The 18,010-nt window shown below is 37.3% G+C and overlaps 1 pseudogene; it reads left to right on the forward strand.

The window, feature by feature from the left end:
* Positions 1-12,996: 12,996 nt before the first annotated feature.
* Positions 12,997-16,752, forward strand: LOC131658892 (uncharacterized; annotated as a pseudogene).
* Positions 16,753-18,010: the final 1,258 nt, after the last annotated feature.

The following is an 18,010-nucleotide window of genomic DNA, read 5'->3' on the forward strand; positions in this document are numbered from 1 at the left end:
TAAATAACTTTGGTAGAAACTTACCAAAGTAGATAGTTCACCATCAAGCCAATCAAAAAACTTGAGGACGTCTTCAATATCGACATAGGCTGCATCAACCGCCTTTTTAATAAGGTCATTAATGAACTCGATCTCCTTTTGTTTGAATGCCCAACCTTATCTAGAAACAATGGTTAGTCTTATCAGCACTCACTCATTAATTAACAAAACAATTTTGAAAGTTTGTTAAATACAATAATGCTTACTGCTAACAGATGAGCCGAAGGATTTTGAATTTCTCCTACAATGCTATATAAAAAAAAGAGTTTATTCAGGAGCAGATGAAAATACTTGCAAGTTTTAAATCAGCCACAATATAAAGATTTTAAAGATCTTCGCATAACCACAACTGTGATTTAAACCATGCTTGCAATCCAATAGCGTGGTTTTTGCTAAAAGGTCCAGTGCAAGGACACTGTTGAAGGATTCATAAATGTAAATTGGACATTTGATCATATCTTGTGAATTTTGGTTTCTCAAGTGTCGTTTCTTAACTAAAGAGCAATTGAAAAAACTTATTGTGTTTGAGAATGAATAAGTTTGGTAAGATAGAATTGAGGAATTGTAAAGTTTCAGTTTCAGAAACTTTTCTGGAAAGCAGTTATCCGGGTCCGAAATAAAAATGAAGTTGAATTCATAATCAATTTCAAGAACAGAGAATTGAATTGGGCCTGAAGTGGTATGGAGTAAAAGCATGGTTTGTGATGATTCTTCAACAAGTTGGAAAGGAAATTGAATAATCGGTTGGTTAGGTCCACAAGTTGTTTCTCTGCACTCATCAGTACTACTGCTGCTATTGGCGAGCATGAGCAGTAGAAGTAGCATCATCAAACTACTATGTGCTGCTCCTGACATCCAAATTAAATGTTATAAGGGTTTCTTGTTTTCAGCAAAAGGAAGTGATAAGAAACTTACTCAATATCTCTTTTAAAATAAGTTTGACCTCATTGCTCCACTCCATTTAATTGACTCAGTGATTTTCCTGTAGTATGACTTTGATGACTTTAGTTTGCCTAAAATATTATTGATGTGAGAGAATAATTAATAAACTAAGGTACCAAAGTTATAGGTAAGCAAAGTCACTACAATATTAATGATTAGAAATCTCAACAATGCACACCAAATCTGAACATATTGATTTTTTTGTAAATATTGATTTTTTGTTTCTTGCATTATCATTATGTTATTATTTAAAAAATAGGTATATTAGGTAATTATCTTACAAATATTAGATTATTTCTAGAAGTTAGTTTTTTATTTTAATATCACTTAACCACAAAATCACAAATCAGAAACATTCCAAAACAATCTCAAGAAAAGAATCATAAAAAAATTGAAAGAAATTAATTGGGTAAATAAAGGTCTTGATGTGAGTAAATTGACTTGTCCAATTCTATATTGAGGATTTTCATGTCACTATAAGAAGAGAGGAACCAAGAGGACAATACAGACAGAAAAACACTATCACACGTACCTAACCAATAATCCTTATTTCTCCATAAACATTTTCTTTGACTAAGAGGCCAATTTTTTTCAATCCTTAAATTCTTCCTCTCACGGTACACACAGCATTCACACTTGTTCTTTCACGTAGAAAAACTTTACAAAGAAAATTGCCCATCAAAGTCCCATAATCCAAACCTTCACACAAATTCAATGACTACCTGAATCGAAACAACTCTGTCCTCATAAACCATATCCATATAACACCCTTTTCATCATAACATCATTTATCCTTTGATAGATAAAATGTAAGGAACCCTAGATCTAAGAGTACATTAAAAGACAATAAAATAAAACAACTTTTCTTCTTGCCTTAACCAAGAGCAATATTACATAATATATAGTAGGGTTATCACCACTACTTGGGCCATGGGCCAGCATAAATAAAAACTACACTAATACATAATAATACTAATACTGATAATTGCACCCCTTTAGTCTAATATAAAGTCCTTAAGTAAAACTGACTTCTTTTTAATTCTTTTGGGCCGAGATATCATAACATTACTCCCTGGCCCATAGAGAACCTTGTCCTCAAGGTTCAAGGGAGAAGAGACACCCAGCGTTTGAGATTGAGGCCCAATATGATCTTTCTGCAAGTGATTTTGGGAATCCATTATGGTGGGACCCGCGGACAGCTGTGGTTGTAGTGAGGCCACGTGATTGTGAAGTTTGGGCGGTGGAGAGTTGCTGAAGGGATAAGACGAAATCTGTGAGACAGCCTGTGATTGGTTGGGAGGAGATAAGGGCTTGCCTTGGGCAGTGTGCAGCGGAATACAGCTGGGAGTTAGCTGTATTGGAACGTTGGGTTTGGCCTCGGTATCAGAACCCTTCACGTGGGTTGTACTTCCTTTCATAAGTACATTTTGAAAATCACACTTCTTAGATCTACTCACACTTCCTTCCTCCGAAAATTTCACACTCTCCTTTTTGTTAACTACTTCTGCCTCTCTCTCTTTTGTCAAACCATTCTTTTCTGCCTCTCTCTCTTTTGGCAAACCATTCCTTTCTGTCACTTGTTGTTTTGCTCCGACAGAATCTCGAGTTAACAGCTTCGACCCTTCACACGGTGAGAACGGAACCGAAACTGAGTGTGGTATGGGTTTGAAAACGGTGCTACTGTCCTCAGCATGAAACGGTTTCAGCAACGACACATGGACCACCGGATGTATTCGTGAGGACGACGGAAGATCAAGCATATAGTCAACTTGACCCACTCTTCGGATGATACGATAAGGACCAAAAAAACGCTTTGAGAGTTTCTGAGAAACCCGACGCTCTACTGTAGACTGGCGGTATGGTTGCAGCTTCAATAGGACCAGATCTCCCTCTTGAAAGGTAAAAGGTCGTCTCTTTACGTTAGCTTGCTTTTCCATAATGATCCTACTCTTTTTTAAATGAACCTTTAACTCATTCAAAATGTCTTGTTGTTGGTGCAAGGTGTTGTTCAAGGACTCTTCCTCAGCAGATCCAGTGACATAATCCAACAGTCTAGGGGGTTCGCGTCCATACAGGGCCTTGAATGGAGACATCTGAATCGCAGTGTGGAAGGAGGTATTGTACCAATATTCAGCCAAATCTAAGAACTTGTGCCATTTTCGTGGATGATCACCAGCCAAACACCTCAAGTAAGTTTCTAAGGACCTATTAACCACTTCTGTTTGGCCATCTGTCTCTGGATGATAAGATGTGGAATATTTCAGGTGGGTGCCATGGAGTTTAAAAAAATGTTTCCAAAACTTGTTGAGGAAGAGAGGGTCGCGGTCAGAAACAATGGATCGGGGTATGCCGTGAAGCCGGAAGATGTCCACAGTAAAACGAGCTGCCAAGTCTTTAGCAGTGAAGTGTTGAGGAAGAGGAATGAAGTGCACGAACTTAGTCAATCTATCACAGAGGACCCAAATCACTGTGTGACCTTCAGAGTTCGGTAAGTTAGTAATAAAATCCATCGTTATGTCTTCCCAAACTCTTTCTGGAACTGGCAACGGCTGTAGTAAGCCCTTTTTTTTCTGTGTGTCGTATTTGTTATGTTGACATATTAAACACTGTTTAACCATGTTCTTAACTGTAAGGTACATTCCTGGCCAACAGAAAGAAGCTTGAATCCGTGCCAACGTCGCTTTGACCCCAGAATGACCACCTTCCGGTGTTTGGTGGTACTCTCTCAAGATGCTCATTCGTAGACTCGGCAGATCTGGTATGAAAACTCTGTTTTTGTAATAAAGCAAGTCCTGTGATATTGAGTACACAACATTGTGTTTGGAAGCCATGTTAAGAAGATTCTGACCTACTGTGTCGTGCTTGTAAAACTTTTTCAGGGTGGTGAATAGATCTGGAAAGGGAGAAGACACAACAAGAAACATCGGCCCCTCTTTTTCATACTTTCTGCTAAGGGTATCGGCTACCAGATTTGTCCTTCCAGGTTTGTACGAAATCTCAAAATCAAAACCTTGTAATTTTGCTGTCCATCTCTGTTGTTCTGGTGTTTGAATTCGTTGCAATAGTAAATCCCTTAGGCTTTTCTGATCTGTATAGATGTGGAATTTATGGCCTATGAGGTACTGACGCCATTTCTTTACAGATTCTGTGATGGCAAACATCTCACGAACATACACAGAAGCTGCCTGCATTCGAGGACACATTTTCTTACTGAAGAAGGCAATGGGATGATCGTCTTGAGATAACACCGCACCAATAGCAACTCCAGATGCATCAGTATCAATGTTGAAGTGTTTTGTAAAGTTAGGTAGAGCTAATACCGGCATGTCGGTCATTTTTGTTTTCAGATTTGTAAAGGCTGCATCGGCCTCTGTACTCCATGTAAATTTAGTGGAACGCAACAAATCAGTGAGAGGAGCGGCGAGAGTGGCGTAATTTTGAACAAAACGACGATAAAATCCGGTGAGGCCGAGAAATCCCCGCAGTGTCGAGAGCGAACGTGGCTTAGGCCAGTCTAGAATAGCGTTTACTTTCTCTAAATCGGGTGCAACACCACTCGCTGATATTATATGCCCTAGGAAATTAATCTGTTCAGCTGCAAACACACACTTAGATAACTTCACAAAAAACTGGTGGTCCTTCAATAACTGGAAAACAACCTGCAAATGTTCAATATGCTCACTAAAATTGGAACTGTAAATTAAAATGTCATCAAAAAAAACTAGAACAAAACGCCTGAGGAAGGGCCTTAATAGATCATTCATTGCTGACTGGAACGTAGAAGGTCCATTAGTTAACCCAAAGGGCATAACTAAGAATTCATAGTGTCCGTCAAACGTTCGAAAAGCTGTTTTATATGTGTCTTTTGATGCAACCCTAATCTGATGGTATCCTGAACATAAATCTATCTTAGTGAAAACAGTTGCTGATCCCAACTCGTCTAAGAGTTCATCAATAGTGGGTATGGGAAATCTGTCTTTAATTGTAATTGCGTTTAATGCGCGGTAATCTACGCAGAAACGCCATGTCCCGTCTTTTTTTTTAACAAGTAAAATTGGTGATGAGAAAGGGCTGGTACTAGGAACAATGGTTCCGTCTTTGAGCATTTGTTGGATTAAAGTTGTCATAGCATCCTTTTTTGAATGGGGGTAGCGGTATGGTTTGACATTGATGGGGGAAGTATTAGGTAAGAGGTTAATGTGGTGGTCATGGGTTCTTTGTGGGGGAAGGCCTTTGGGTTGTTGAAAAATGGTTTGGAATTTAGTTAAGAGTTGGGTAATTTGTGGGGAAAGTATCTTGAGTTCATGAGGTTCTTGTTTTGGAAAATGGAGTTTTGCATTTGTCGGTTCCAGAAGTAGCAGGTGGAAAGAGGCAACTGCATCAGTATGAATGAGCTGTTTTAATTGATGAGAAGAAGTATGGGTTGGATAAGTGTTAGGGTCGCCGGTCAGAGTGATAGGTTTTGTGAGGTATTGAAAAGTAAGGGATGGAATAGAGAAATCGGCTTGAATTGGGCCTAGAGTTCTTAGCCAAGCCATGCTTAGCACAATATCTGCCCCTTCAATTGGTAATAAGTAAAAAGGTAGGTTGAAAGGTTTATTTTGTAGCATAATTTCCACATTCTCACAAATACCTTCACATTGCAAATGAGAGCCGTTGCCCACCATTACTGAAAATTGGTTGATAGGTGTTGTATTCAGATTTAAGTGATGTGCAATTCTTGGCTGCATGATATTGTGTGTGCTGCCCGTGTCAACAAGTACCATGACTGGCAGACCTGCTATTGAACCTTTGAATTTGAGTGTTTGTGGGCAGAATTGACCTGTTGCTGCTTGGGGAGAGAGTTGAAAATACGTATCAATTAAGTCGGTGTCAATATGAATTTCTGATTGGTCTGCCATCTCTTGAATTTCTGGCTGAATTTCCTCATCAGCCACTAGAATAAAAAATCTGCTAGTTGTGCACTTGTGTCCAGTAAAAAAATTTTCGTCACAATTAAAACAAAGACCCTGAGCACGTCGCTCTTGGAGTTGGGCTTGAGTTAACTTGCGAATGGGGATCTTGGTTTGGTGGGTTAAGGGCTGTGTTTGGGGGTTCATAGTTGTTGTTGGTGTTGGATAAGATGTTTTTGTAGTTTGTGGGCTGGGAGCAAAAGGGTGTTGTTTCTGATAGGTTGTTTGAGATGGTTTGGAAAACTTGTGTTTGGACTCTTTTAATTTAGATTCGATTAGCTTAGCAAGTCCTATGGCTTGGGAAATTGAGGTGGGCTTATGAATAGCTAACTCATTCTGAATATCATGCTGTAAACCAGAAATAAAACAATTTAATATGGCATCTGCTGGCAGTCCCACAACCTTGTTACCAAGCTGTTCAAACTTAGTTTGATATTCCATAACCGAACCAATTTGTTTTAATTTAAATAATTCTGCCTGATGGTTCTCAAAGGTAGATGGGCCAAACCTTAATTCCAAATCTCTTGTAAAAGAGCCCCAAGTAGTTAACAAGTGATTATGATGCATCCATTTAAACCAACTCAATGCATCCCCTTTCATATAAAACGAGACAAGAGACAAACGATTTTCTGGGGGCAAGTTATAAAAGCCAAAATACTGATCCGCTTGGAAGAGCCATTCTAAAGGATTGGTCCCATCAAATAATGACAATTCTAATTTAGGGGATCGGATAGGGGGTAAATTGGGAATGTGGTGCTGTTGGGGGTAAAATTCTGGGTGTGGGAATGGTTGTGGGAGTGTATGGGGAGGTATGAAGACAGTCTGTGGGTTATTATAAGGTGGGTATGTATGAAAAGGGGGTGGTGGGGTCGCTGACGTCATGATTTGGGGTGCTGACGTCACGAGCTGGGGAGCTGACGTCACTACGACAGCTGGTGTGTGGTTAGGGCTGACGTGGCTGGTAGGTGGTCTAAGGGGTGAGTGTGCTGGTGTGAGGGTTTGTGTAAAAGGTGGAGAACCAAAAAAAATGGTGGAGGAATTTTGGGCAGTACCTGAAGGTGATGAAGATTGTGCAGCAGCAGTAGACACACTAGATTGTTTGTCCTTTTGCAATCCTACCTTTTGAATGGCAGCCATCAAAGCTTCATATTTTGAATCTTCATCTTCTCTTTCAGCATTCATCCTTGTATGAATCTCTCCTATTTGATGTGCTATAGATGCTGAAAAGTTAGCAAATCTCACATCTAATTGTTCTTGAGTTTCAGCCATAGCATTATTTAGGTTTAAGGTAGAAATTTGGATAGCTTCCTCCAAAATTTCTTTGGAAGAAGGGTTTGGGGGTTTAGGTGGTGCCATGGGAGGGTTGAGAAGGAGCAATGAGAGCACCAATGATAGATAAAATGTAAGGAACCCTAGATCTAAGAGTACATTAAAAGACAATAAAATAAAACAACTTTTCTTCTTGCCTTAACCAAGAGCAATATTACATAATATATAGTAGGGTTATCACCACTACTTGGGCCATGGGCTAGCATAAATAAAAACTGCACTAATACATAATAATACTAATACTGATAATTGCACCCCTTTAGTCTAATATAAAGTCCTTAAGTAAAACTGACTTCTTTTTAATTCTTTTGGGCCGAGATATCATAACATTCTTCAAACTATTAACACAAATCTCACTTTATACTTTCACAAATAGAAAAACATGTAGGAATTCTTAAAAAGAAAACATGAACAAAGTCATTGGTTCAAGCACTTGGTGTGCAAGATATGCCAAACTTCAGAGTTCCCTTAATATACCTCAAGATTCTGACAGCAGCTTGGTAATGGGACCACTTAGGTTTACTCTTGAACCTACTAACCAATCCAACTGTATAGCATATATCAGGCCTGGTATTACACAAATACCTCAGAGAACCCACCAGTTGTTTGAAGATCGTAGCATCAACATCTTCACCTTCAGATTCAGAGTCCAACTTCTGATTCGTTTCTGACGGTGTAACAGCAGCTTTGCAATTCTCCAGCTTGAATTTCTTCAGAAGTTCTAACTCATACTTCAGGTATTGCAGAATGATATCATCTTTTGAGTACAAAATCTCCATCCCAAGAAAATATGATATTTTCCCAAGGTTTATAATCCCAAACTCATTCATCAGCACCTTCTTGAACTTCATCAGATCTTCAGGGCAACTCCCTGTAAGCAATATGTCATCAACATAAAGACACAACAGAATCATATTGCTTCCAGAATGTTGCACGTAAACTCCATATTCCATTTCACACTTCTGAAACCCTTGCTTCTTGAAAAATGAATCAATTTTCAAATTCCAAGCTCTGGGTGCTTGCTTCAATGCATACAGAGCTTTGTGTAATTTGTACACCATCCCTTCCTGATTCTTTTTCACAAAGCCAGGGGTTGTGACACGTATACCTCCTCTTATAATAGACCGTTCAGAAATGAAGACTTTACATCCAGATGCATCAAGGACCAACCTCTGTTTACAGCTAACGCAATCACCAATCAGTTTGTTTCATGTCTAGCTACAGGAGCAAACACCTCAAAGTAATCTAGTCCAGGTTTCTGAAGAAAACCTCTAGTAACTAGCCTCACTTTGTGTTTACCAACTGATCCATATGGCTCCAGCTTTACTTTGAAAACCTGTCTGACGTTGATGGATTTCTTCTTCTTTGGAAGTTCTGTCAGCTTCCAAGTCTTGTTTCTTTCTATAGCCTCAAGTTCTTCTTTCATGGCATTCAGCCAGACTTTCTTCTTGAGCGCTCCTTCTATACTCACTGGTTTAGAATCTACTAACATGGCACACTGAATGACCTCTTCTTCTGAGTCAACTTCTGTGTCTTGCAACATTTCAAAATCTGTAAACCTTCTAGGTATAGTTCTAACTCTATGTGGCCTTTGAGCTACGTCAGATTCAACTACTCCAAAGTCACCACCTCTAGAGTCTCCACCTTCATGATCATCACCAGAAGCTTGTCCTCCAGACTCTTCGTCTTCATAGTTTTCCCTTCCAGAATCATGACTACCAGCAGACTTTGGATCATCATCAGAATCTGGATCAGAATCAGATTCACCATCTGACTCGTTTTCAGAAGATTCTTCATCTTCTGACTCTAACTCTTCTTCAAAAGTTATCTCTACATCAGAAATTGGTTGAGACTCTCTCTAATCCCAAACTTCTGATTCCTTCACAATGACGTCTTTGTTGACTTCAACTTTGTTAATCTCTGGACAATATAGCTTGTATGCACCTGTACTGTGGTACCCCACCAATAACATCACTTTTCTCCTATCATCCAACTTCTTCCTTCTAGCTTCTGGAACGTGTTTGTAACACACAGAACCAAAAACCTTCAGATGACTAACACTTTGCTTCTCTTTAGTCCACTTATCTAAAGGAACAATTTACTTCAGCCTCTTCGTTGGACACCTGTTGAGCACATATGTTGTAGTAGCAACAACTTCTCCCCATATCAAGCAAAGTACGGTTTCTTCGTTCAGCAAGACCATTGTGTTGAGGAGTATAAGGAGCAGTAACCTCATGTTCAATTCCATTATCATCACAGAACTTCTGGAATTATGTGGAGTTATACTCACCTCCACCATCCGTTCTGAGAATCTTTATCTTCTGACCACTCTGCTTCTCAGCCTTCACCTTGAACTTCTAGAATTCTGTGAACACCTCAGTCTTAAACTTGATAAGTGTTACCCACGTCATTCTTGTGAACTCATCCACAAAATACACAAAATACCTATTTCCTCCAAGTGAATGTTCTGGAAATGGTCCACACACATCAGAGTGCACTACTCCCATATCATGCTTTGCTCTTGGAGCAACTTCTAATACAAATGGCAATCTGGGTTGTTTGCCTTTCATGCATACCTCACATGACTTCTCAGGCTTCACAATCTTTGGAATTCCATGTACAAGCTTCTTAGAACTTAGATGCCCTAGCCTTCTATAGTTCAAGTGCCCCAACCTCTTATGCCACAACTTACTATCACCTTCTGAGCCCAGCACTCAGACATTCTGTTTCAGCTATTTCTACATTCACCTTGAATGTTTTGTTGTTCCCTGTTCAGATTGCATAATCAACTTCTGATTGGAATCATACAACTTCAAGAGGTTGTTCTTCATATTAACTGAGAAACCTTTCTCAATGAGCTGACCCACACTCATCAGATTGCTTCTGATTCCAGGAACATACCAAACGTCTTTGATCAGAACATTATTCCCATTCTTCACTATAACTTTGACATTTCCCATTCCTTCTGTATAAAGGTACTTACCATCAACACATCTGATTTTTGTCCTCCTTTCAGAGTCAAAATCTATCAGCCATTGTTTGTTTTCAGTCAAGTGATTTGAACACCCAGTGTCCATATACCACCACTCTGACGAACATTTTTCATCAAACTCTGAAGCCAACAATAGCACAGGTTCATCATTTGAACCTCCACTGGCTATATTTGCTTCTTATGATCTCTTTCCTTTGTTTGCCAAACAGTCTCTAGCAAAATGGTCAAACTGTTTGCAACAGTAACATTGAACTTTCTTCTCATCCTTTCCCTTCTGATATCTCTTCTCATCAGAAGTTGAGGATTCCTTCTAGAATCTATCACCATGTCTATGCTTCTGGTCCTTCTTGACAAAAGAAGCCTTCGGAGCTTGCTCAACTTCTCTCTCAGAAGTTCTCTCAGTCAGACGCAACTCTTGTGCTTCTAAACTGCTTTGCAACTCTTCTATTCTCATGGATTCCAGATCTTTAGAATGTTCAATAGATACAACAATATAATCAAATTGAGGAGTACGGGACCTCAATATCTTCTCTATGATTACTTGTTCAGAAAGGGTTTCTCCACAAGCCTTCATCTCATTAGTGATCACAATCACTCTAGAGATATACTCAGAGACTTTCTCATTATTCTTCATGTTGAGATTCTCATATTACTTTCTCAAGGATTGAAGCTTCACTTCTTCACTGATACGTCACCACCGTAACACCTGACCAGTATATCCCACGCCTCCTTTGACATCATAGGATCAGCAATCTTCTCAAACACATTCACATCCACACACTGATGGATGAAAAACAACGCCTTTTGGTGTCTCTTCTTAGTCTCTCTCTGCGCTTCTCTTTGTTCTTCCGTTGCATTCGCTGCAACCGAACATATCCTCCAGTGACAAGATCTAGAACATCTTGAGCACCAAATAATACACGCATTTGAATCATCCATCTATTCCAGTTTTTACCATCAAGAACTGGAAGTTTGGTATTCAAGTTACTTCCACTCATCTTTAAACTTGTGCAGACAAAAACAGATTTCACTCACACTCACACAGTGTTTCCCAACCCACAAACAACCAAGAAAGATGGGATTCAACACAACTTTGTTTCCCTGAAACAAAATCAATCACACAGTCACACAAACTCACGTTCACTCGTGTTTCCCTGTGTTTGGAACTGGAGCTCTAGATACCAATTGTTGGTGCACAAAGAATAAAGATGATGACAAAGAGAATAACGGTGCAAAGATTAATGAGAGAATAATAATGTATATTCTACTTGCGTTTATTGTAATAAATGATAGCTACTACAAGACTATTTATACAAAAGAAAATATTGCTACATCAGCCCTAATAAAGTAAACTTAGTGAACAAGTCTAAAGGTACACATAGTACAAAAACTAACAAATACTAAATTACCCTTACTAAATAGCTAAGCTAACGGGACCCAGAAGGTAACATCTTTTGGTCAACACTATCTTCTGAGTAACCATCAGAAGATCAGCCCACATCAGAACTTCTGATGCTCATCCTCTGAATATTGAATTACTCTTCAGTACACCGCACGACAAAGCTCTACACCCAAATCGCGAACACACTGCCGGCCACCGGACCTATCCTCGTCACAACTGACAATTGCGAGCAAACCTACCTCTGACGATCGAAACAGATTTCGATCGCCGTTCAACCCAACACCATGTGAAGATCCGCACGACGCCGCCCTCTCCGACCATCCGACGCCTTGAACCAATCGTGCCTCACTCCTTCGTCATCGAATCCAACGGTACACAACCGCAAAATCGCAAGCCACGACTCACTCTTCAGCTTCCGATTGAGCCATTCATGGACAACACTTACAGATTGAACACAACAACGAATCGTTTTAAATCCCAACGCTATCTCAGCAACACGGAAATCTCTTCGATTCGGTGCGATTTCAGATCACATTTTCTTTCCCAATATGTGATGCTATTGCTTATCTTATGAATAATCTCTCTTTGTTGTTGTTTATCATGTCTGCTTTGATTTGTGTTGTTGATTGTTGTTTTGTTCATGACCGATTAAGAATTCTCAAGTGAGATTGAGTGCGAGGCAAGGGAGAATTGTTGTTGTTATGAAAAAATGCTGAGATCTAACAAATAAAATAAAAGAAAGTCGTAAGAGAGAAAGAAAAAGAGGCGGTATGTTAGAGATGAAGAGGATTTCTCCTAAATGGCTTAATTTTTGTTTTGTTTTTCTTCTTTTCTCATTTGCCGAGTGTCACACCATGGTTGGATTAATACCCATATTTGAATAAGTCAATATTAATTTACATGCTTTTATGTTTTTTTGTTTTTTTGCAAAATAAAAAAAAAAACTAATTTAGATATTAAAAGGGGGAAGTATGTTATCTCAGTGCTTTCTCGCCCATTTTTGTTATTAAGGTTTTAAATAGGATTGTATGGTAATATTTAAAACTAAACATAGATAACCTTAACTCAAGATCAAATAACTGAATTCAACACACTTTCACACATGCACCTTTAGGGTAATCCCTCTTTGTTGCCTTCGAATAATGGTCGTGTCCCTCGAACGTAGGGGTACTCTTAGCAAAGACTCTTATCAAATCAAATCATCATTGTCCCTTCGATAAAAAGATCATAAGTTCCTCGATGACCCTTCGATGTTGCCTAAAGTAATATGATCTTGCCCCTCAAGTTGCCTTCGGTAAATGATGACATTCCCGCTAAAATGCTAAGGTACCTTCATTTATATGACCATAGATGACCCTTCGATGTTCCGCACATCCAATCAATGGGACTACTTATCCCGAATGGTAAGGATAGTCTTATCTCTCTTAGGAGAGTAAAAAGCATATAAAAAAACCAAACTTAGAGCTAAGCAAAGGCTACGCTTGCTCAAAAAACAAAAGTATTCCACATCACTCTTTCAAAACAAAGGCTACGCTTTCAGGTTAAAGTCCTTTCTCTTTTTCTTTTTTTTTTCAAACAAACAAACAAATATGAGCTAAGCAAATTAAGAGCCCATGGATAACCATGGATGAAAAGGGTGCTTACACCTTCCCTTTTCATAATCTACCCTCGAGCCCGTTTTTTTCTTAAAAGGTATTTTTTTGTTCTTTTTGTCCTTCCAAGATATTGGATAAAATAAAAGTCGGTGACGACTCTTGCTTACCGCGGCATTTTAAAAGTCAGTTCAAACCACCGTGTTACACATTGTGTGCATATCTCCTGTGCCTTTTTGTTGCTTTCTGTGTTCTTTTCATGTGGCCCTCGTTTGATGTAATACTGGCTGATCAGATCTCCGTGGTTATCCCCATCTTGAAACTTAAAAGGTCGACAAAGGTAGCAAAGTATGTGTGTGTACATTCAAGTTTTGTATCTTCAATTTATCTCAGTTAATTCATTTTCTTGGTAGGTTGTATTCTACTGTCATTTTCCAGCCTTGTTGCTGGCTCAACATTCAACTTTCCTCAGGAGGATGTACAGGAAACCAATAGACTACGCAGAAGAAATCACAATTGGTTTGACCTTGTATCCCTGTTCTATTTTTCTTTTAAGTACTATTATCTTCTCATGTTTATACTGAATCTTGCATCTTATTAAGCATTGTCGAATTGCATAAATGCCCGATTTGATACTCGTTAACAGCAAATTCACTGCATCTACTTTTGCAAATACATTTAAGCATCTAAATGCTAAAGGAATTTGACCAGTTGTCCTATACCCAGTAGTCAATGTAGATCAATTTAATGAACCCACTTCCTCTAAGTAAATAACTTGCATGTAGCTTATTATTAAAACCTTGTTTATAGAGTCACAATTTTGTGTTTTTTTAATGCTTCTGTTGTAGGACAAACTTTCTTTCTATTAACCGCTTTGAAAGAAAGAAGAACATACAATTAGCAATATCCGCTTTTGCTATGCTTTACTCGCCCGACTAAGCTCTAAAACATGGAGATATTACTAATGCTTCTTTGACTGTTGCAGGTAAGCATGTTTTTCTTTTGGCTTTGTACTTATGATCACATTGATAGATATTATGGTGCCACTGCATTATAAATTGTCATGGAAGTATCCATCTCGATGTTTGTGTCGGACTGAAGTTGGCACACCGGTGTCTTCAAGATATAATCTATTAATGTCAACAAAAGTTATATTCGGTTTGTAGTTAAGTTTCACAATTCTTCTATACCCTGTTCCCACCATTTCAAGAGACTTTGATGTTTTGCAAAATCTTCTCTATCATGAAATTTTTGGGAAAAATATCTTGTGCCATTTTTTGGTGCAATCATTTCTCAATCAGATGCATTAGCAGGGCTTGTTTACAAAAGGATCAAATATTCTATGTTGTAAGATAACAATATTTTATTATGGGTCTTTAATGATTGTCACGGAGGAAATTAAAACCGGATCGGACATTAAATTGGTATAGAGGAAATTTTAAGGTTCAAAGGTCTAACTGGAGTCGAACCGGTAATAATAAATATGTATATTTTTTTAACAAAAAATATATAATATATAAAAGTAATATTAATAAAATTTAATATTCATAACTTTGAACAAATAAAAAATTAAATCCACTGAAAAAACATCATTACCCTTAAATCAAGCTACATTATATAGAATATATAATTTTTAATCTTACTCTACTTTAGTTTTTGCCAAGTTTTTAGCTAAAAGATATAGTTGTATTATATTTGGTGATCATATCAATTTCTTTTTTATGGACAGCACTTTTTTCAACTATTATTTTGAAGAAAACTAATATGTTATATATTATAAATATGATATATGTTTTAAAAATTGTTGATGGAAGTTGTGTTTTAATGGTGTTGGTACTGTAGTTTAGGGTATGAAATCATACTGGTATGATGCAATAGGTGTGCTGGGATCAAATAATGGAGGGGTTGAAAATAGTGGAAACAAGGAAATGTTGATGAAGTACATATCAACAAAAGGAAATGTTGACGAAGTAGATAATATAGATATATAGATTAACAATTGTTCAGATTAACAAATGGCAAAGGATTCTCATGTGTCTAGCTAGCACGTGTTTCAGCTATTAAGGCTATCAGTTTAGTATTTTTTAAAGTAAAAAAATCAAAACACGGTTTAACTTGAAAAAAGTTTGAACCACTGGTTTTTGTCGGTTTTCTGGTTATTATTCCGGTTTTTTGCAAGTGTGGTTTTTAGGCATGTATAGACCGGACATGGTTGCGGTTCCCGATTTAACGGGTTGGTCCGGTTTTAAGTACCATGATTGTCAGTGTCACAATTTATTGTGGTGATGAGTTTAAGAGCATCTCCAATGGTAGTATTTTTCTTTGAGTTCTCCACCTAGACATTAATATAATAATTAAATATTGAAACAATTTGTCATGTCATAGTAGAGTTGCATTGCAATGCAACTAGTAAAATATTGTGGTACCCAATCAAATTATTTTATGAGGTAAAGTTGTGAGACCCATTAGAATTACATCAATAAAATAAAAATTAAATAAATTATTTTGAGATGATATGGCTGGTGGGACCCATAAAAAACTCAAAAATAGATTGCACCATTGGAGATGGTCTAAGTTTTGGAGTCCGCCGCCGAAAATTAAATTAGGATTTGGTATTAGTTGACCCTAGTGGATAACAGTTGGTCTTTCGTAAAGAAGATTTGCCTGAGTGTGTATGTAAAAACCATTATTTTTTTTTTTTTGTTTTCTATCTCCTTGGTGCCTTAAGTTAGTTATAAATAAATGTACTAATTTTCTTGCAGAATAGCTCAGCACCTTGTTTAAACCACCAATACTCTTCTCATTTATTTCATTTGACGTATTTGTATACATGTCTAATTTTAAAGTTCAAAAATCTATTGTCATAAAATCTCCAAGTGGCTTTGATAAACAGTTGAAGTAGAATATGGAGTACCTAGAAGAGCTGAAAGATTTAGCTGAAAAGTAAGGGATCTCTTATAAAATAAATTTCATCACATCTTGTTCAAGAGATGAAAGGAATGCTCTTCTTTCAGAATGCGTGTGTCCTTTACACGCCAGAGGTATGTGGAATCTTGTTAATTATGATTGTAGAAAATTGATAAAATTTGAAAGCAGAAACATATTCTTTACATAATGCTACTTGATACAGAATAAGCACTTTGGCATTGTTCCTTTGGAGGCAATGGCAAGCTTATAGACCTGTAATTGCATGTAATAGTGACGGCCCTATGGAGTCTTTCAAGAATGGTGTAACAGGTTTCCTTTGTGATCCTTCGCCGCAAGAGTTTTCCTCAGCAATAAGTTTAATAAAATTGTTCTTGCCTACCAATTAGTATTTTAAAATTTTGCTTGGGTCAGAGTGTATTGCCTAACCGGCGCATTATGTTGTTTTTGTCTATTGCAGATGGTTTATTTAAGCTCATGTATCGCATTGTATTTGTTGTTGCCACATTGAATTTGCCTGGTCTCCAAATGGTACATTTCTACTTGTGCATTCAGGTATTCACTTAGGCCGAAGTTAATCTCGATCCAATTTAATCTTATATTTTTTGCACTAGTGACACAATTTTCTTATTTAGGCCTTTGATAGACGCATTTCTCGTTGATGCAGGGTTATGTTTCAATCAATATGTCACTCTTTCAGTCGCGTATGTGCTTTGTTTGTTCTCATCTGACTTCTGGTACGAAAGATGGAACCGGACAAAGACATAACTCTGATGTTAGTGAAATTTTACGGAAAACATGCTTCTCATCCGTCTTTGATACACATTAAGCACTAACAATACCATCACATGAGTAAGTATTATTATAACTCGAATTTTTCCATTGCGAAGTTTATTTCTGTGCAAAAAGCTTATATTAATTCATTTTTCGTTTATTGTTAACAGTCAGATTTTCAAGTTCGGAGATTTGAACTATCGGATCAGCATGTTAGACTCCGAAGTTCGAATCTGATAATTTATGTTCATTTTTGCTGTCCTAGATTAAATAATTTGTAACTAACTATTCTTTTACCTAATAATTTATATGTAGCTAAGCAACGAACTCCGTGTTGGATGCGTATTTGAAGGATAGAAAGAAGGGACGATATATTTCGCAAAAGAAGGCGAGAAAAAGAGCTCCTGCATGGTAATTTCAATATTTATAACGATAATAATAAATATGTTTTTTAAATGACAAATATTGATATTGTTAAATTTTTATGCATGCAGGTATGATCGGATATTATGGTTAGGAAAAGGAATAAAGTAACTACAATACGAACGTGCAGAAATTAAGCTCTTAGAACATGCAGAAATTAAGCTCTTGGAACGTGCTAAATTTTACTAATACTGCTGCAGTTCATCATGAGATTTTCCCTAAAAAAGATGGTCAATTTTACTAGAACTAAAATTATATAGGAGGAAGCCAATGAGATAGTGATAATAACAATAAATTGTATATATATAGGAAGAAGATTTTGACATTTTTTGTTTCTTTTTTCACATTAAAAACCATTATTCAATTTTGGCTCCATCATTAGTATTGTGTTTTGGTTGTTTTGTTATAATTGTAACTTGTAACAATAGACAAGTTCTATGTAACTTAATATATTTATTTTTGTGGAATGAAGTCTTAAATTATACATGCGTTTTTTTTGGTTTGTAGCAGATTGGTTATTAATCTGCAAAATCTATAATATAAGAAAGGAATATGTGTTGGTTAAGACAACATAACCCTAGCTTTATTAGGTGACAAATCTCACTTATGGGGGCAATTTAGGTCCAAAGTAATCATTTGT

This window comes from Vicia villosa, linkage group LG3, assembly GCF_029867415.1.
Source record: "Vicia villosa cultivar HV-30 ecotype Madison, WI linkage group LG3, Vvil1.0, whole genome shotgun sequence".
NCBI lineage: Eukaryota > Viridiplantae > Streptophyta > Magnoliopsida > Fabales > Fabaceae > Vicia > Vicia villosa.